Genomic DNA, 13,966 nt, shown 5'->3' with positions numbered 1-13,966 from the left:
CGATGGTGGAATCATATTTTACTGAGAGCAGAAAACAAGCGTGATGAAACTATTCCTACAACGTCTGGAACGCTACAAAACACCAGAAATAGTTGGTGTCATTTGGTTGGCTGTGTGTGCACGAACGTGATTTCAGCATTTTGGTACGTCGCCTACTTGTGTGTAATCAGACAGACATTTAGACAAAAAAAATCAATGTGTATAGAATTTCTACCTTGTTGCATGATGGGAAAACAGTCAGACAGTGATATAATATAGTAAAACAAAGTGCATCGCTTTTCCACCGCTTTGTCCTCAACTGTATTCATAAATGTCATTAAACCCTGGTCGATATGATGTGATATTATCAGAAGTAGAAGTGGTAACCTCGAGTCAAACACCGTTGTCCTGGAATCAGTGGCTCTCTACCAACGTGTACAACTCATACTTACCTGGCAAGGGAGACACCGTGATCAAGAAGGCGGTTCACCCGGGGCGAGGCTCAGACATTGCACTCCGGCTGTGCTGACCCCTGCGAATTTCTCAAATGTGGAAAGCTCGATTGCATAATTTATGGTAGTGGGGGACTGCGTTCGCGCTCTCCCCTGATCTTCATGTTAAAAATAATGTTTGAGCTGTTTTAAATGTTATGTCATGTGAGTTCTGATGATTTTCCTATTGAGAAGGAGATTTGTCAACATTTCCATTTTCGTATCTGATGAATGGCTATATAGAATGTAGGCTCTGTTTAAAAGGCAACCAAGGCCTCAGAGATACATTTTGTCTTCTGAAAACAACAATGTGTGTGATCTGTTATTGTACCACTGCTGATTATGCCTGTCATGTCCTGATTATGTCAAGGAAAAGGTCATCTGGATTGAGGTTATATTTGCTAGATAATTAAGTCATTTATTGGACAGTTTGTAATATAAGGCCACAATAAACCGGCTGCATCACATCCGGCCGTGATTGGGAGTCCCATAGGGCGGCGCACAATTGGACCAGCGTCGTCAGGTTTGTCCGGGGTATGCAGTCAATGTAAATAAGAATTTGATCTTAGCTGACTTGCAATATTAATTGACAACAATAGATTACTGCTCATTGTAACATATTGATCAAAATTAAGAGGGAGGAAATTGATTGAATGACTTGGATAATCACATTAGCTTTGACAGACATTTCCCTGGTCAACCATTACCATGACAACATACATTTCCCTGGTCAACCATTACCATGCCACAGACATTTCCCTGGTCAACCATTACCATGCCACAGACAGTTCCCTGGTCAACCATGCCACAGATATTTCCCTGGTCAACCATTACCATGCCACAGACATTTCCCTTGTCAACCATTACCATGCCACAGACATTTCCCTTGTCAACCATTACCATGCCACAGACAGTTCCCTGGTCAACCATTACCATGCCACAGACATTTCCCTTGTCAACCATTACCATGCCACAGACAGTTCCCTGGTCAATCATTCCACAGACATTTTCCTGGTCAACCATTACCATACCACAGACATTTCCCTGGTCAACCATTACCATGCCACAGACATTTCCCTGGTCAACCATGACAACAGACATTTCCCTGGTCAACCATTACCATGCTGCAGACATTTCCCTGGTCAACCATTACCATGCCACAGACATTTCCCTTGTCAACCATTACCATGCCACAGACAGTTCCCTGGTCAATCATTCCACAGACATTCCCTGGTCAACCATTACTATACCACAGACATTTCCCTGGTCATCCATTACCATGTCACATACATTTCCCTGGTCAACCATTACCATGCCACAGACATTTCCCTTGTCAACCATTACCATGACAACATACATTTCCCTGGTCAACCATAACCATGCTGCAGACATTTCCCTGGTCAACCATTCCACAGACATTTCCCTTGTCAACCATTACCATGCTGTAGACATTTCCCTGGTCAACCATTACCATGCCACAGACATTTCCCTGGTCAATCATTCCATAGACATTTCCCTGGTCAACCATTACCATACCACAGACATTTCCCTGGTCATCCATTACCATGACAACATACATTTCCCTGGTCAACCATTACCATGCCACAGACATTTCCCTGGTCAACCATTACCATGCCACAGACAGTTCCCTGGTTAACCATGCCACAGATATTTCCCTGGTCAACCATTACCATGCCACAGACATTTCCCTTGTCAACCATTACCATGCCACAGACATTTCCCTTGTCAACCATTACCATGCCACAGACAGTTCCCTGGTCAACCATTACCATGCCACAGACATTTCCCTTGTCAACCATTACCATAACGCAGACATTTCCCTGGTCAACCATGCCACAGACATTTCCCTTGTAAACCATTACCATGCCACAGACAGTTCCCTGGTCAACCATTACCATGCCACCAGACATTTCCCTTGTCAACCATTACCATGCCACAGACAGTTCCCTGGTCAATCATTCCACAGACATTTTCCTGGTCAACCATTACCATGCCACAGACATTTCCCTGGTCAACCATGACAACAGACATTTCCCTGGTCAACCATTACCATGCTGCAGACATTTCCCTGGTCAACCATTACCATACCACAGACATTTCCCTTGTCAACCATTACCATGCCGCAGACATTTCCCTGGTCAACCATGCCACAGACATTTCCCTGGTCAACCATTACCATGCCACAGACATTTCCCTGGTCAACCATTAACATGCCACAGACATTTCCCTGGTCAACCATGACAACAGACATTTCCCTGGTCAACCATTACCATGCTGCAGACATTTCCCTGGTCAACCATTACTATGCCACAGACATTTCCCTTGTCAACCATGCCACAGACATTTCCCTGGTCAACCATTACCATGCCACAGACATTTCCCTTGTCAACCATTACCATGCCACAGACATTTCCCTGGTCAATCATTCCACAGACATTCCCTGGTCAACCATTACCCTACCACAGCCATTTCCCTGGTCATCCATTACCATGCCACAGACATTTCCCTGGTCAACCATTACCATGCCACAGACATTTCCCTGGTCAACCATGACAACATACATTTCCCTGGTCAACCATAACCATGCTGCAGACATTTCCCTGGTCAACCATTCCACAGACATTTCCCTTGTCAACCATTACCATGCTGTAGACATTTCTCTGGTCAACCATTACCATGCCACAGACATTTCCCTGGTCAATCATTCCCATACCACAGACATTTCCCTGGTCATCCATTACCATGCCACATACATTTCCCTGGTCAAACATTACCATTCCACAGACATTTCCCTGGTTCATACATTACCATTCCACAGACATTTCCCTGGTCATCCATTACCATGCCACAGACATTTCCCTGGCCAACCATTACAATTCCACAGACATTTCCCTGGTCAAACATTACCATTCCACAGACATTTCCCTGGTCAAACATTACCATACCACAGACATTTCCCTGGTCATCCATTACCATGCCACAGACATTTCCCTGACCAACCATTTCACAGACATTTCCCTGGTCAACCATTACCATGCCAACAGACTTTTCCCTGGTCATCCATTACATGCCACAGACATTTCCCTGGTCAACCATTACCATGCCACAGACATTTCCCTGGTCATCCATTACCATGCCACAGACATTTCCCTGGTCAACCATTACCATACCACAGACATTTCCCTGGTCCATTTATTTCCTGATGAAGTCAGTCAAAACAAAGATGTCAGTGGAGTGGGTCTTTCTAAAACCAGACTGTAGTTCTGATAAGAGTATTCTTGCCAGTATATTCATCCATCTATTCATAAATGACTTCTTCCAGCACCTTAGACTGCATACTCAACATAGATACAGGTCTGTTTTCCTGCCCTTCTTGTGGATAGGGGTCAATCTAACATTGGCCATATACCACAACCCCAGAGGTACATTATTGCTATTAGAAACTGGTTACCAACTAAATTAGAACAGTAAAATTATATGTTTTTGTCAATCTGCATTCAGGGCTCAAACCACCCAGTTTATAATTTGTAATAGATCACCTGTCTGAAAAGTACGACAAACTATGAGTTGTAGTAGCCTATTCAATTGGCCCAGCGTTGTCCAGGTTTGGCCGGTGTAGGCCGTCAATGTAAATAAATAATTTGTTGCCTAGTTAAATAAAGGTTAAATAAAGATAATTAAATACAAGCTCAGCTATTGAGGCCAAAACAACCACTCAGTCAAGCTATTTGTGACTGTGATTTCAGTATGTGCATGTCGTATGCATCAATACGTGTAACACTTACTGTTAAGAAAAACGTTTCTCCCACGTCCTATTACCACAGATAGAACAATGTGTTCATTATTAACGTCTCTGTTACTGTAGCTACTAGAGGTGTGTGGAGTAGTCAGACAAAACGAGGATCGTACCTGATATGGGCAATTTTCTTGATACGATTATGATCTAAGTCTTTTTTGTAATAATCTGTGATCGGAATAAACATATTTTTTTTCGGGTGCCAGCAAGAATCTCTCAGTCATGTGCGTGATCTAAATAAATCACCTGGCTAGTTTCCGTGTCTGTGCTGTCCCCAGTCCACCTGGCCTTGCTGCTGTTCCAGTTTCAACTGTTCTGCCTGCGGCTATGGAACCCTGACCTGTCCACCGGACGTGCTACCTGTCCCAGACCTGCTGTTTTCAACTCTCTAGAGACCGCAGGAGCGGTAGAGATACTCTTAATGATCGGCTATGAAAAGCCAACTGACATTTACACCTGATTATTATTATTTGACCATGCTGGTCATTTATGAACATTTGAACATCTTGGCCATGTTCTGTTATAATCTCCACCCTGCACAGCCAGAAGAGGACTGGCCACCCCTCATAGCCTGGTTCCTCTCTAGGTTTCTTCCTAGGTTTTGGCCTTTCTAGGGAGTTTTTCCTAGCCACCGTGCTTCTACACCTACATTGCTTGCTGTTTGGGGTTTTAGGCTGGGTTTCTGTACAGCACTTCGAGATATTAGCTGATGTACGAAGGGCTATATAAAATTAACTTGATTTGATTTGTAAAGAGAAGGGCGGGCTGTAGGTTGATCCTGCTGCTCTGATTGGATAGAGTGAAGCTATAGTTCTTCCTCCGCTGGCTTCATCATTTCATCCTCTCTCTTTTCCTGGCATGTTTCTGGTCTGATCATAGGATCATCATTTAGAGTCCTGCAGCCTGCTACTAGGATAAATTACAAATTCGAGTATGTCCATGTCAGCACACCCCTTAGTAGCTACTAGTGTGTCTTGTTGTTGATGAAGTAGTAGGCGACTGTTTCTCCTCCATGTCTGAGGGTCGTTGCTTCCCTGTGGTCGATGGTGGAATCATATTTTACTGAGAGCAGAAAACAAGCGTGATGAAACTATTCCTACAACGTCTGGAACGCTACAAAACACCAGAAATAGTTGGTGTCATTCGGTTGGCTGTGTGTGCACGAACGTGATTTCAGCATTTTGGTACGTCGCCTACTTGTGTGTAATCAGACAGACATTTAGACAAAAAAAATCAATATGTATAGAATTTCTACCTTGTTGCATGATGGGAAAATAGTCAGACAGTGATATAATATAGTAAAACAAAGTGCATCGCTTTTCCACCGCTTTGTCCTCAACTGTATTCATAAATGTCATTAAACCCTGGTCGATATGATGTGATATTATCAGTAGTAGAAGTGGTAACCTCGAGTCAAACACCGTTGTCCTGGAATCAGTGGCTCTCTACCAACGTGTACAACTCATACTTAGCTGGCAAGGGAGACACCGTGATGAAGAAGGCGGTTCACCCAGGGCGAGGCTCAGCCATTGCACTCCGGCTTTGCTGACCCCTGCGAATTTCTCAAATGTGGAAATCTCGATTGCATAATTTATGGTAGTGGGGGACTGCGTTCGCGCTCTCCCCTGATCTTCATGTTAAAAATAATGTTTGAGCTGTTTTAAATTGTTATGTCAGGTGAGTTCTGATGATTTTCCTATTGAGAAGGAGATTTGTCAACATTTCCATTTTCGTATCTGATGAATGGCTATATAGAATGTAGGCTCTGTTTAAAAGGCAACCAAGGCCTCAGAGATACATTTTGTCTTCTGAAAACAACAATGTGTGTGATCTGTTATTGTACCACTGCTGATTATGCCTGTCATGTCCTGATTATGTCAAGGAAAAGGTCATCTGGATTGAGGTTATATTTGCTAGATAATTAAGTCATTTATTGGACAGTTTGTAATATAAGGCCACAATAAACCGGCTGCATCACATCCGGCCGTGATTGGGAGTCCCATAGGGCGGCGCACAATTGGACCAGCGTCGTCAGGTTTGTCCGGGGTATGCAGTCAATGTAAATAAGAATTTGATCTTAGCTGACTTGCAATATTAATTGACAACAATAGATTACTGCTCATTGTAACATATTGATCAAAATTAAGAGGGAGGAAATTGATTGAATGACTTGGATAATCACATTAGCTTTGACAGACATTTCCCTGGTCAACCATTACCATGACAACATACATTTCCCTGGTCAACCATTACCATGCCACAGACATTTCCCTGGTCAACCATTACCATGCCACAGACAGTTCCCTGGTCAACCATGCCACAGATATTTCCCTGGTCAACCATTACCATGCCACAGACATTTCCCTTGTCAACCATTACCATGCCACAGACATTTCCCTTGTCAACCATTACCATGCCACAGACAGTTCCCTGGTCAACCATTACCATGCCACAGACATTTCCCTTGTCAACCATTACCATGCCACAGACAGTTCCCTGGTCAATCATTCCACAGACATTTTCCTGGTCAACCATTACCATACCACAGACATTTCCCTGGTCAACCATTACCATGCCACAGACATTTCCCTGGTCAAACATGACAACAGACATTTCCCTGGTCAACCATTACCATGCTGCAGACATTTCCCTGGTCAACCATTACCATGCCACAGACATTTCCCTTGTCAACCATTACCATGCCACAGACAGTTCCCTGGTCAATCATTCCACAGACATTCCCTGGTCAACCATTACTATACCACAGACATTTCCCTGGTCATCCATTACCATGTCACATACATTTCCCTGGTCAACCATTACCATGCCACAGACATTTCCCTTGTCAACCATTACCATGACAACATACATTTCCCTGGTCAACCATAACCATGCTGCAGACATTTCCCTGGTCAACCATTCCACAGACATTTCCCTTGTCAACCATTACCATGCTGTAGACATTTCCCTGGTCAACCATTACCATGCCACAGACATTTCCCTGGTCAATCATTCCATAGACATTTCCCTGGTCAACCATTACCATACCACAGACATTTCCCTGGTCATCCATTACCATGACAACATACATTTCCCTGGTCAACCATTACCATGCCACAGACATTTCCCTGGTCAACCATTACCATGCCACAGACAGTTCCCTGGTTAACCATGCCACAGATATTTCCCTGGTCAACCATTACCATGCCACAGACATTTCCCTTGTCAACCATTACCATGCCACAGACATTTCCCTTGTCAACCATTACCATGCCACAGACAGTTCCCTGGTCAACCATTACCATGCCACAGACATTTCCCTTGTCAACCATTACCATAACGCAGACATTTCCCTGGTCAACCATGCCACAGACATTTCCCTTGTAAACCATTACCATGCCACAGACAGTTCCCTGGTCAACCATTACCATGCCACCAGACATTTCCCTTGTCAACCATTACCATGCCACAGACAGTTCCCTGGTCAATCATTCCACAGACATTTTCCTGGTCAACCATTACCATGCCACAGACATTTCCCTGGTCAACCATGACAACAGACATTTCCCTGGTCAACCATTACCATGCTGCAGACATTTCCCTGGTCAACCATTACCATACCACAGACATTTCCCTTGTCAACCATTACCATGCCGCAGACATTTCCCTGGTCAACCATGCCACAGACATTTCCCTGGTCAACCATTACCATGCCACAGACATTTCCCTGGTCAACCATTAACATGCCACAGACATTTCCCTGGTCAACCATGACAACAGACATTTCCCTGGTCAACCATTACCATGCTGCAGACATTTCCCTGGTCAACCATTACTATGCCACAGACATTTCCCTTGTCAACCATGCCACAGACATTTCCCTGGTCAACCATTACCATGCCACAGACATTTCCCTTGTCAACCATTACCATGCCACAGACATTTCCCTGGTCAATCATTCCACAGACATTCCCTGGTCAACCATTACCCTACCACAGCCATTTCCCTGGTCATCCATTACCATGCCACAGACATTTCCCTGGTCAACCATTACCATGCCACAGACATTTCCCTGGTCAACCATGACAACATACATTTCCCTGGTCAACCATAACCATGCTGCAGACATTTCCCTGGTCAACCATTCCACAGACATTTCCCTTGTCAACCATTACCATGCTGTAGACATTTCTCTGGTCAACCATTACCATGCCACAGACATTTCCCTGGTCAATCATTCCCATACCACAGACATTTCCCTGGTCATCCATTACCATGCCACATACATTTCCCTGGTCAAACATTACCATTCCACAGACATTTCCCTGGTTCATACATTACCATTCCACAGACATTTCCCTGGTCATCCATTACCATGCCACAGACATTTCCCTGGCCAACCATTACAATTCCACAGACATTTCCCTGGTCAAACATTACCATTCCACAGACATTTCCCTGGTCAAACATTACCATACCACAGACATTTCCCTGGTCATCCATTACCATGCCACAGACATTTCCCTGACCAACCATTTCACAGACATTTCCCTGGTCAACCATTACCATGCCAACAGACTTTTCCCTGGTCATCCATTACATGCCACAGACATTTCCCTGGTCAACCATTACCATGCCACAGACATTTCCCTGGTCATCCATTACCATGCCACAGACATTTCCCTGGTCAACCATTACCATACCACAGACATTTCCCTGGTCCATTTATTTCCTGATGAAGTCAGTCAAAACAAAGATGTCAGTGGAGTGGGTCTTTCTAAAACCAGACTGTAGTTCTGATAAGAGTATTCTTGCCAGTATATTCATCCATCTATTCATAAATGACTTCTTCCAGCACCTTAGACTGCATACTCAACATAGATACAGGTCTGTTTTCCTGCCCTTCTTGTGGATAGGGGTCAATCTAACATTGGCCATATACCACAACCCCAGAGGTACATTATTGCTATTAGAAACTGGTTACCAACTAAATTAGAACAGTAAAATTATATGTTTTTGTCAATCTGCATTCAGGGCTCAAACCACCCAGTTTATAATTTGTAATAGATCACCTGTCTGAAAAGTACGACAAACTATGAGTTGTAGTAGCCTATTCAATTGGCCCAGCGTTGTCCAGGTTTGGCCGGTGTAGGCCGTCAATGTAAATAAATAATTTGTTGCCTAGTTAAATAAAGGTTAAATAAAGATAATTAAATACAAGCTCAGCTATTGAGGCCAAAACAACCACTCAGTCAAGCTATTTGTGACTGTGATTTCAGTATGTGCATGTCGTATGCATCAATACGTGTAACACTTACTGTTAAGAAAAACGTTTCTCCCACGTCCTATTACCACAGATAGAACAATGTGTTCATTATTAACGTCTCTGTTACTGTAGCTACTAGAGGTGTGTGGAGTAGTCAGACAAAACGAGGATCGTACCTGATATGGGCAATTTTCTTGATACGATTATGATCTAAGTCTTTTTTGTAATAATCTGTGATCGGAATAAACATATTTTTTTTCGGGTGCCAGCAAGAATCTCTCAGTCATGTGCGTGATCTAAATAAATCACCTGGCTAGTTTCCGTGTCTGTGCTGTCCCCAGTCCACCTGGCCTTGCTGCTGTTCCAGTTTCAACTGTTCTGCCTGCGGCTATGGAACCCTGACCTGTCCACCGGACGTGCTACCTGTCCCAGACCTGCTGTTTTCAACTCTCTAGAGACCGCAGGAGCGGTAGAGATACTCTTAATGATCGGCTATGAAAAGCCAACTGACATTTACACCTGATTATTATTATTTGACCATGCTGGTCATTTATGAACATTTGAACATCTTGGCCATGTTCTGTTATAATCTCCACCCTGCACAGCCAGAAGAGGACTGGCCACCCCTCATAGCCTGGTTCCTCTCTAGGTTTCTTCCTAGGTTTTGGCCTTTCTAGGGAGTTTTTCCTAGCCACCGTGCTTCTACACCTGCATTGCTTGCTGTTTGGGGTTTTAGGCTGGGTTTCTGTACAGCACTTCGAGATATTAGCTGATGTACGAAGGGCTATATAAAATAAACTTGATTTGATTTGTAAAGAGAAGGGCGGGCTGTAGGTTGATCCTGCTGCTCTGATTGGATAGAGTGAAGCTATAGTTCTTCCTCCGCTGGCTTCATCATTTCATCCTCTCTCTTTTCCTGGCATGTTTCTGGTCTGATCATAGGATCATCATTTAGAGTCCTGCAGCCTGCTACTAGGATAAATTACAAATTCGAGTATGTCCATGTCAGCACACCCCTTAGTAGCTACTAGTGTGTCTTGTTGTTGATGAAGTAGTAGGCGACTGTTTCTCCTCCATGTCTGAGGGTCGTTGCTTCCCTGTGGTCGATGGTGGAATCATATTTTACTGAGAGCAGAAAACAAGCGTGATGAAACTATTCCTACAACGTCTGGAACGCTACAAAACACCAGAAATAGTTGGTGTCATTCGGTTGGCTGTGTGTGCACGAACGTGATTTCAGCATTTTGGTACGTCGCCTACTTGTGTGTAATCAGACAGACATTTAGACAAAAAAAATCAATATGTATAGAATTTCTACCTTGTTGCATGATGGGAAGATAGTCAGACAGTGATATAATATAGTAAAACAAAGTGCATCGCTTTTCCACCGCTTTGTCCTCAACTGTATTCATAAATGTCATTAAACCCTGGTCGATATGATGTGATATTATCAGTAGTAGAAGTGGTAACCTTGAGTCAAACACCGTTGTCCTGGAATCAGTAGCTCTCTACCAACGTGTACAACTCATACTTACCTGGCAAAGAGAGACACCGTGATCAAGAAGGCGGTTCACCCAGGGCGAGGCTCAGCCATTGCACTCCGGCTGTGCTGACCCCTGCGAATTTCTCAAATGTGGAAATCTCGATTGCATAATTTATGGTAGTGGGGGACTGCGTTCGCGCTCTCCCCTGATCTTCATGTTAAAAATAATGTTTGAGCTGTTTTAAATTGTTATGTCAGGTGAGTTCTGATGATTTTCCTATTGAGAAGGAGATTTGTCAACATTTCCATTTTCGTATCTGATGAATGGCTATATAGAATGTAGGCTCTGTTTAAAAGGCAACCAAGGCCTCAGAGATACATTTTGTCTTCTGAAAACAACAATGTGTGTGATCTGTTATTGTACCACTGCTGATTATGCCTGTCATGTCCTGATTATGTCAAGGAAAAGGTCATCTGGATTGAGGTTATATTTGCTAGATAATTAAGTCATTTATTGGACAGTTTGTAATATAAGGCCACAATAAACCGGCTGCATCACATCCGGCCGTGATTGGGAGTCCCATAGGGCGGCGCACAATTGGACCAGCGTCGTCAGGTTTGTCCGGGGTATGCAGTCAATGTAAATAAGAATTTGATCTTAGCTGACTTGCAATATTAATTGACAACAATAGATTACTGCTCATTGTAACATATTGATCAAAATTAAGAGGGAGGAAATTGATTGAATGACTTGGATAATCACATTAGCTTTGACAGACATTTCCCTGGTCAACCATTACCATGACAACATACATTTCCCTGGTCAACCATTACCATGCCACAGACATTTCCCTGGTCAACCATTACCATGCCACAGACAGTTCCCTGGTCAACCATGCCACAGATATTTCCCTGGTCAACCATTACCATGCCACAGACATTTCCCTTGTCAACCATTACCATGCCACAGACATTTCCCTTGTCAACCATTACCATGCCACAGACAGTTCCCTGGTCAACCATTACCATGCCACAGACATTTCCCTTGTCAACCATTACCATGCCACAGACAGTTCCCTGGTCAATCATTCCACAGACATTTTCCTGGTCAACCATTACCATACCACAGACATTTCCCTGGTCAACCATTACCATGCCACAGACATTTCCCTGGTCAACCATGACAACAGACATTTCCCTGGTCAACCATTACCATGCTGCAGACATTTCCCTGGTCAACCATTACCATGCCACAGACATTTCCCTTGTCAACCATTACCATGCCACAGACAGTTCCCTGGTCAATCATTCCACAGACATTCCCTGGTCAACCATTACTATACCACAGACATTTCCCTGGTCATCCATTACCATGTCACATACATTTCCCTGGTCAACCATTACCATGCCACAGACATTTCCCTTGTCAACCATTACCATGACAACATACATTTCCCTGGTCAACCATAACCATGCTGCAGACATTTCCCTGGTCAACCATTCCACAGACATTTCCCTTGTCAACCATTACCATGCTGTAGACATTTCCCTGGTCAACCATTACCATGCCACAGACATTTCCCTGGTCAATCATTCCATAGACATTTCCCTGGTCAACCATTACCATACCACAGACATTTCCCTGGTCATCCATTACCATGACAACATACATTTCCCTGGTCAACCATTACCATGCCACAGACATTTCCCTGGTCAACCATTACCATGCCACAGACAGTTCCCTGGTTAACCATGCCACAGATATTTCCCTGGTCAACCATTACCATGCCACAGACATTTCCCTTGTCAACCATTACCATGCCACAGACATTTCCCTTGTCAACCATTACCATGCCACAGACAGTTCCCTGGTCAACCATTACCATGCCACAGACATTTCCCTTGTCAACCATTACCATAACGCAGACATTTCCCTGGTCAACCATGCCACAGACATTTCCCTTGTAAACCATTACCATGCCACAGACAGTTCCCTGGTCAACCATTACCATGCCACCAGACATTTCCCTTGTCAACCATTACCATGCCACAGACAGTTCCCTGGTCAATCATTCCACAGACATTTTCCTGGTCAACCATTACCATGCCACAGACATTTCCCTGGTCAACCATGACAACAGACATTTCCCTGGTCAACCATTACCATGCTGCAGACATTTCCCTGGTCAACCATTACCATACCACAGACATTTCCCTTGTCAACCATTACCATGCCGCAGACATTTCCCTGGTCAACCATGCCACAGACATTTCCCTGGTCAACCATTACCATGCCACAGACATTTCCCTGGTCAACCATTAACATGCCACAGACATTTCCCTGGTCAACCATGACAACAGACATTTCCCTGGTCAACCATTACCATGCTGCAGACATTTCCCTGGTCAACCATTACTATGCCACAGACATTTCCCTTGTCAACCATGCCACAGACATTTCCCTGGTCAACCATTACCATGCCACAGACATTTCCCTTGTCAACCATTACCATGCCACAGACATTTCCCTGGTCAATCATTCCACAGACATTCCCTGGTCAACCATTACCCTACCACAGCCATTTCCCTGGTCATCCATTACCATGCCACAGACATTTCCCTGGTCAACCATTACCATGCCACAGACATTTCCCTGGTCAACCATGACAACATACATTTCCCTGGTCAACCATAACCATGCTGCAGACATTTCCCTGGTCAACCATTCCACAGACATTTCCCTTGTCAACCATTACCATGCTGTAGACATTTCTCTGGTCAACCATTACCATGCCACAGACATTTCCCTGGTCAATCATTCCCATACCACAGACATTTCCCTGGTCATCCATTACCATGCCACATACATTTCCCTGGTCAAACATTACCATTCCACAGACATTTCCCTGGTTCATACATTACCATTCCAC

General features: G+C 44.0%; 3 non-coding genes across 3 annotated transcripts; all 3 read left to right on the top strand.

Annotated features, from left to right (window-relative positions):
• The first annotated feature begins 423 nt into the window (after window positions 1-423).
• On the top strand, window positions 424-587 carry LOC129850746 (U1 spliceosomal RNA). The gene has a single exon (XR_008758853.1). It is a non-coding gene; the product is annotated as a U1 spliceosomal RNA (small nuclear RNA).
• A 5,164-nt stretch (window positions 588-5,751) lies between these two features.
• LOC129850748 (U1 spliceosomal RNA) lies at window positions 5,752-5,915 on the top strand. Its single transcript, XR_008758855.1, has one exon. It is a non-coding gene; the product is annotated as a U1 spliceosomal RNA (small nuclear RNA).
• Window positions 5,916-11,080: 5,165 nt separating this feature from the next.
• Window positions 11,081-11,245, top strand: LOC129850747 (U1 spliceosomal RNA). Its single transcript, XR_008758854.1, has one exon. It is a non-coding gene; the product is annotated as a U1 spliceosomal RNA (small nuclear RNA).
• The last annotated feature ends 2,721 nt before the right edge of the window (window positions 11,246-13,966 follow it).

This window comes from Salvelinus fontinalis, unplaced genomic scaffold (assembly GCF_029448725.1).
Source record: "Salvelinus fontinalis isolate EN_2023a unplaced genomic scaffold, ASM2944872v1 scaffold_2292, whole genome shotgun sequence".
In the NCBI taxonomy this organism is placed as follows: Eukaryota; Metazoa; Chordata; class Actinopteri; order Salmoniformes; family Salmonidae; genus Salvelinus; species Salvelinus fontinalis.
The sequence above is the reverse complement of the archived record's forward strand: the minus strand, read 5'-3'. Positions and strand labels throughout refer to the sequence as shown.